General features: G+C 40.7%; 1 pseudogene; it reads left to right on the top strand.

Moving 5' to 3' along the window:
* Window positions 1-321: 321 nt before the first annotated feature.
* Window positions 322-1,247, top strand: LOC107525980 (ethylmalonyl-CoA decarboxylase pseudogene; annotated as a pseudogene).
* The last annotated feature ends 7,020 nt before the right edge of the window (window positions 1,248-8,267 follow it).

Below are 8,267 nucleotides of genomic sequence, written 5' to 3'. Positions count from 1 at the left end.
GCGTAGTCTAAGAGACAGCCCGGGCATGGCGCAGTGTACTCGACTTCAGCGTTTCGCCACGCGACTGCCAAACTGGGCCTTGCCGGGGCCCAGAGGCGCGCTCCTTGTTAAGCCGCAGCGCAGCCCGCTGCCCCCTGCTGGCCTGGCGGACGCAGTGCCCCGCGCCACCGCCTGATTTTGCCAGATGAGTGTGTAACCCTCAGGTGGAGCATAGGCAGTGATCATCATTCCAGTAAGAGAAACCAGCTTGCGAAGAGGAATGGAGTCCAAACGGGGGAAAGGAAAGGAATGCCATACTGACCGTCTCTTCAAAGAGTGCTTTTAGAAGTGGAAATGGTAGCAAGTCTTTTGAAGACATCATCTGTGTCTATAAGGACAAAATTGCTACATCAAATGGGATTGTCGCTTTATAATACACCTCATGGCTTCCATGAGGAAGAAGTAAAAAAAACAAACCTTCAGCAGTTTCCTGGTGGATCCGTTGACCTTCAGAAGGAAGACAATGGCATTGGCATTCTTACTCTGAACAGTCCAAGTAAAAGGAATGCCTTCTCAGGTGTTATGATGCTACAACTTTTGGAAAAAGGGATTGAATTGGAAAATTGGACAGAGGGGAAAGGTCTCATTGTTCATGGGGCAAAAAATACATTCTCCTCAGGATCTGATCTGAATGCTGTGAAAGCACTAGGAACTCCAGAGGATGGAGTGGCCTTATGTATGTTCATGCAAAACACCTTAACAAGATTGATGAGACTTCCTTTAATAAGTGTTGCTCTGGTTCAAGGCTGGGCATTGGGTGGAGGAGCAGAATTTATTACAGCATGTGATTTTAGATTAATGACTAGAGAAGGTGAGATCAGATTTGTTCACAAGAAGATGGGTTTAGAACCAAGCTGGGGTGGTGCTACCCGGCTGGCTGAAATTATTGGCAGTAGACAAGCTCTCAAAGTGTTAAGTGGGGCCCTCAAACTGGATTCAGAACTAGCTTTAAACCTAGGAATGGTCGATGAGGTCTTGTAGTCTTCAGATGAAACTGAATGTCTCAAAGAGGCACAAGAGTGGCTAAAGCAGTTTACTGAAGGGCCACTGGAAGTAATTAGAGCTTTGAAAAAAATCAATTTCTTCAGGCAAAGAGCTTTGTTTCCAGGAGGCATTACAGACGGAAAGAGATCTTGTAGGAACACTTTGGGGTGGACCTGCAAATTTGGAGGCTATTGCTAGCAAAGGTAAATTTTGTAAATAGTTGTTTTTAAATATGATGTACTACAACTCCAGTGATTAATATATAGAAAAGTTAAATATTAAACATGTCAGAATTACTTTGAAGGGTACCACTAGCATTTGGGTGTTTTTAATAATTTTTTGAATACATAAACTCATTGGCATAGTTGTCAGTATACTGTAGTTCCCCCCTTACCTGCAGAGGATAGGTTCCATGACCCGCAGTAGATGCCTGAAACTGGATAGTACTGAACCCTCTGTATACTGTGTTCCTTTACTTACATACCTGTGATCAAGTTTAAACAATTATAATATATTGTAATAAAAATGATTTGAATGTGAAAAAAAAATTAACCGAGGAAGAAAGGATGATTGAGTCCAGCCTGTAATTAAGAATGGAAAGAGAAATTAATTAAAATTAGAGATGAGCATTTTTCATTGTCTTTTGTGAACAACCTCTCCTCCTGCCCTTTAACCAAAGCAACTGAAGGTAGCTAAACACTCATCAGTTTGCCACAGCAGCGAGGCAACCAAAGGCCTTAAACAGTATAATGTGAGTCAGCTATGATGGAAGGTAGCTATTTTTTGCAGAGCTGTGCTCCTCTTTCTTGGGTTTGCATCGAGATGGTTGCCATATATCATTTTCCATTTGGGCATCTCAGGATTTTTAAAAACTGAGATTGCCTATTTGTCACAGGATTTTGACCCTAAGTTAGAAGCTGGAGTCTAGAAGGAACCACAGTTGTTGAGGCATAGCACAGCTTCTTATATAGTTAATTACATGGGTTTTGATATTAGAAAGCCTGGGTTCAAACTCTGATGTGGCCACTTACAGCTCTGTGATCCTGGAAAGTTACATTGCTCAGAGCATCTGGTTTCCTAACCTGTAAAATGAAGAGAATAATAATGGTTCTTATTTCATGGGGAAATAGAGATGATTAAGCAAAACAATGCACATAACATACTTAGGAGAGGGCCTAACTCCGAGTATTTAGTACACATGAGTTGCTTGTAGTGGAAAATATGAGGACCTTTACTTTGCAAAATAGAAAAACCAAAACCTGTTATTTTAGCATGAAAATCTGAACATTATACTAATGTCTAAGATAGGAATTTGGCAAGAAAATCAAACTGAGAACACGAAGTCATCTTGGCAATGGATTATAACCCAGAAAGTGGAGCCTTCGGCTGCATGGTTATGTTACACTCAGCCTGAGATCTGTCCGACAGGAAGGACTGCATCTCTTCCTGAGGAGCTCTGAGGATCCGGCTAATACTGTGTTCCACCTGGATTGAGTTACTAATGTTCCTTACAGGGCTCTCTTCCTCAAGGATAGACACTTACTACTCACTTATTTATGGAAATTAAATCTTTTCTTTTACATTTAATCTGCCCTTCAGAGTTGGCACTTCTTTAAAGAAAGTGGACTGGCAGTATTTTAAAAATTAAATTTCCCATTGTAAGGATGGGGCTTACATACTTTTAGAACTTTTTATTTTGAAATACTTTCAACTTTACATAGAATTTGAAAAAAAATGGTACAAAGAACTCCTATATATTTCTCATCAACATTTCCCAATATTTCATGGAGAGACCCACTCAGAACTCCAGAGTTGGTATAAATATTATTTTAAGCTCAAGACATTTGAGAATCAACAGATATAAAGAAGTCTTCTTGGAGCTTCCCTTATCTAACTAAAAACAACAATTTCTGGGAAATACGGCTACAATAAATTTCTTCTGTGGGCAGATCTATGCCCACAAGGGCAACATGAATAAAACCCACCCCAGATTCCTCCTCCAGGGGCAGCTTTATGGCCCCAAAGGGACAAGCATTATGGGCTAACCTACTTATCTCATGATTGTTATCCTAAAAACCCATTTGTCTTCCCTAAAGAAACCTATTTATTCTTCCAGGAAAGGCCTTTGTCCCCTCCTTTTCACCTACTAAGTTAGGTATACAGGCCTTTAACTTGAATCATTTAAAGAGCCAGCTGCTCCCTTAGCAGGCTCCCAAGTCTATATGAATAAACCCTTTTTCCCTGTTACTCTGTCCTCTGTCAGTTTAATTCGCAGGCCTCAAGTAACTAACTTAAGAGGATAGAGGACACGTTTTTTCCTGCCCTCCATTAACATTTTACTATTTTTGTCTTATCATTTCCTCTCTCTCATATATATATTTATTAATTCTTTCTAAACCCTTTGAAAGTTATAGACATGACATCTCATTGCCCCTTAATCCTGCAAAGTGTATTTCCTAAAAAGAGACACCTCCTCACATCACTATCATCTAATTCCTAGACCCCACTAAAAATGTACCAATTATCCCAGTAATTACTCAATAATATCCTTCATAGGTCCAGGATCCAGTCTAGGATCATGTGTTGCACTTAGTTGTCATTGGTTTTAGTCTCCCTCAGTCAAGAACAGTTTCCCAGACTTTTCTTATTTTTTAGGATATTGACAATTTTAAAAATGTACTCTGTAAAATGTTCCTCAATTTGGATATGTCTGATGTTTCCTCATGATTAGATTCAGATTATTCATCTCAGGCAGGAATACTGCAGAAGTGATGTTGTGTTCTCTTAGTGCATAATATCAGGAGGCCCATAATAGTTATCTATCCTGTTATGTAGATATCCTTGAGATTATGTAAATATCCTGCCCCTCATCAAATTTTCACCTGTTTGTTTTAACAGCCATTGATGATTCGTGATTAAATCAATTATTGACAGTGGCCAAATGGTGATTTTCTAATTTCATTATTATTTCTCTCGCTCTCTCCCTTCCTTTCTCTAACATATTCTCAGGTGAGGAATGAGAAAAAAAAAAATTAAAAAAAAATATATATATAAAGGGGGGGGAGAGAGAAATATCAGTTGGTTGTCTCCCATATGTGCCCTGTACCGGACAATGTTCCAACCAGCTGAGCCACACCGGCCAGGGCTTACCTCTATATTTTTTATTTGGCATTTTCTTATAAGGTAGAGCTTTTCCTTTCCTCTAATTTATTTACATATTCATTCATTTATTTATATGAACATGGGCTCATGGACTTCTATTTTGTTTGACATGTTATGACCCATTACTATGATTATTTATCAGCCCCCTCAAGCTGGCTCCTATCTCCTTTTGATGTGTCCCCATAATTCTTTGAGGCACTTCCTTACTTTCTGGCACAACACGATGTTTTGGACTCATCTGCCATTTCCTTGTCACAGCCCTGGAATCAGTTATTTCTTTAAAGAGTCCTGGCTCCTTTTAAGGGAGAATGTAATTTAGAAACCATGATCTCAATGCTCATTGATATTGGGATGTCATTACTTTAAATTCTTCTCAGCAGACTAGGAAATGTGATGTGTATGTACACACATACCCACTCACATATATGCACACATCTATATCTGTCTGCCTGCCTATCTGTCTGTCTACCTACCTACCTACCTATCATGTATATAGATAAATATCTATGTTAAAATACCATGCGCTCACACTGATACCTTCAGTTCCAATTCAACACCGCAGGGGTTTATCCTTTCCTCTTTTACCCATGTGTAACATGCTTCTCTAGCACTGAAAAACTTGGCTTTCATTAGCCTCGATGTTTACTTAGTCTGTCATTTCTGCTGTGTGTAACCAGTGTCCTAACCATACAGGCTGCCTCTTTGCTCACTACACCAGCCAAGTTCTGGACCTTGACTAAGAGAAATGGAAGGGGAAGCGATGGTATTTTTCTTTAGTGAAGCCTAAAGTAGAAGTTCTGCTAGTCAGTGTAATGTGAGTGTTTTTCCTATTTAAACCCAATTCTAAGTTTGAAGCAGACAAGTAAAACCCAAAGTGAAGGTCCACATTCAATTGTTAGTCATCTACTGTGCTTATTCTTATTATCAGAGACTGATGCAACACCCATTAAAGTCAATCCTTTGATTGCATAATGAACAGATCTGCCTCCCCCCCTTTTTAAATTTATCTTTATTGTTGAAAGTATAACAGGTGTCCCATTTTCCCCTTCATCAGATCTGCCCTTTGTAGTGCAACCAATGTGCTTAATGAATGTAGGTAAAATTTTAAAAAATCAGATTTTGCCACCAGTTTAAATTTCTCAGGTTGCACTCATTTTTTTTATCATGGGAATTCAGCATTTCAATATATTATCTATCCATAATATTATCTATTATGTAGCCTTAGTAGTTTCACCGATAACTCTGATTTGCTTCACTAGTCTTCAAACTTTAACGTGCATCCGAATTCCTGTGGTACTGATTAACAATGCTGATACCTGGGCCCACACTCAGAGATTCTGATTCAGTAACTCTGGGGACTGTCTGCATTTTAATGAGATCTCCAGCAGGTTCAGGAGTAGGTGACCCAGGGACAGTACCTTGAGAAACACTGAATTGGCATGTTTTTAATCAGGACCAGGAGAGTTCTAGTTTAGAAGCTACGGTCAATTACTCCTGTTCACATGCAAGGTTGAATTGTCATTAGGACCCATCAAAGCTTTCATAATCAACAAGCAAATCAGTGTGTTGAAACTTGGCTGCCAACAGCAGCAATCACAGAACAAATGTGTCAGTTGTTTATCATTATCCATGTGTCAAGTCTGTGTTAGTGTGTCTGGAAGGGGTGGCATCAAAGTCAGAACCCTGGCCCACCAGGCAGAGTTACAGCAAGCACCCTCCCCCCCTCCCACAACCCCTAAGATGCCAACATGATGGGCCAGGTCTTCAGCCTTTGGGTTTGGCTGGCTGGTGTTTTTATTAATGGAGGCTAAGAAGTGAATGGAGACAAACTGAGTACATGTGCCCCACGATTGCTGGTGAAAATCTGTTTCCTTTCTTCAGTTTTCCTTGTGGAACAAGGACAGACGGCTGAAAACATTAGCAGAAAGCAAGCAAGCTATCAACCAGCACTTATTTATGTTGAACGCTTTCACAGAGTGTTGCATTCCATGATCATAAATCACCTGGTGAGTAGGTGACTTCTTTATTATAGCTCCACAGGGGAGGAAAAGGAGATGAAGGGAGTGTGGACTTTGCACACAATCACACATCTAGTAAGTGGCCATGAAGAGTTTCAACTGTTGGCCTTTTGTCCTTAAATCCAGTGCTTTGTGCATTCAACACTGTAATCACCAGCCTCTTGTATTTTGACTTTGTTTTCCCTTCCCAAGGGGATGTTATTCAGAAAAACAGAGACACTGTCATGAATGAAAGTAATCTGGACAATAGGACTCATGTATATTGGGCACTTTCAGACTAGCCGACCCATTCTTTGGATGTTAAAGCGGAGTAGAGAAATAGGGGTCAGTGAACGGGTCAGTGACGAATGTGAACACAACTCTCTGTGCTTACTGTACTCTGGGGGAAATTAGAGTGATTAGATTAGTTGATTTCATCTGAGGGTAAAGATCTTTCATAGGCAAGTCATCTTTTTAAAATGAGGACGTACATTATGATCAGAGTATTTTCCCTGTGTTCTGGATGTGAGGTCTTGCTGTTGTCTAGTTGTTGGTTTCATTGATCCTTTATGTGAAATTTATGTTTTGTTAAATGGTTTTACTCTTATAATCTATTAAGTATAATTTCAGATGTCACCCAGTTTTACCTTCACTCCTGCCAGGGTTGGGTTATGCAAATTTAAAGGCAAAGACCCTCTTCTGAAATGGAAATATTTCACAGAGGTCCTGTTATTTACATTTGTACAATAAAGGACCATTTGCGTGATTTCACAAGAAGAAAAGACCAGCCTGCCTTAAAGGATTACTGTAGGGCTCATCACTTCCAGATCTAAACCACTATTTTTGATGCCTCCCCCTCCCCCCAGCTTCTTTCCTTCAAAATTTCAGCCCAGGTGCCCATTACAGGAGTCAAGTGTCCCTTGGTCTGTAGACCTTAATGGCAGCACTTGAGTGCCTTGACCCAGAAACTTGCATTGACCAGTGTCTCTCAGCTTGTAAGAGCCAGAAGCAGAACTCAAACCAGATATTCTGACTTCATTTTCTTCCTCTTTCCTTAGAGCCTGGGCAGTGGGCGTGAATGTATGTGAGCACAGGGGGAAGGGGTGTTGAGAGGCTAGACAGCAGCTCCACTTCTCTCCTAATAGTCTCCTCAGGCTTAAAATTAAATACTTAGATCAGCTCCTAGTCCTCTTTAAGTCCCCAAAACTCAGTGCTTTAGGTGGAGACCAATTGGTTTGCAACCTCAGGAGCTTCCCTGGTGAAACCTGAAATTGTTTCCTGTACATGGAGGGCAAGGAGATACTGACGGAAGAGGCACGACTCCAGATCGGTAGGTGGCAGGTTTAATAAGCAAGGGAGCTTACGTACGAGGCTTGTCTTGGGTGACTGCAAGATGAGTAGATCTCTGCATCTACCAGTCAGATTCTTAAAAGTTTATATATTAGTCTTAACCTGGGTTCAGTCATATATTCAGTCCAGATGGTCTCAACAACACCATACTTTCCCAAGGATGTGTCCTTGAACTGGCTCCCACTGCGGGAATGGTGAGCAGGACGTACTTGCCAAGGAAAAGGTGTCAAGAGCCTATTGCCTAGTCCAGCTCGTGTGTCAATGGCAGTTATGTCCTCTTGATGACCTCTTCCAACAACAGTGCAGAAATAATACTAAGAGCACAATATGAAACATCCATACCTATCCTCATATCTGATTCATCACCAAGTCCAGTTAATTTTCCTTCCTAAATATCTCTCAAATGGGTCCAATTCTCTCTGTCCCTGTTGCCACCACTCTAATGTAAGCCATCATTATCTCTGGTGGGGCCACTGAAAGAATCTCCTAGTCTCCCTTCTTTGTGTGCTCTGGTGACCCCTTCAATTCATTCTCTCTGCATCCTAAGGTTGAGGACTTCGTGCTTGGCTGTCCTAGAACAGCCCTTCCCAAACCCTTTTGCCTAATTAGCATCCACTCACCCTTCAGGTCTCAGCACCACCAAGGGTCACTTCCTTAGGGAGGTTGATGTTGCCTCCCAAATTCTTGTGTTATCTGCTCTTATAGAAATTTCTTCTTTCACTTCATGCATTTATC

The sequence above is a fragment of the Miniopterus natalensis genome, chromosome 1 (assembly GCF_054644295.1).
Source record: "Miniopterus natalensis isolate mMinNat1 chromosome 1, mMinNat1.hap1, whole genome shotgun sequence".
In the NCBI taxonomy this organism is placed as follows: domain Eukaryota; kingdom Metazoa; phylum Chordata; class Mammalia; order Chiroptera; family Miniopteridae; genus Miniopterus; species Miniopterus natalensis.
This window is presented reverse-complemented; position numbering and strand designations above follow the sequence as displayed.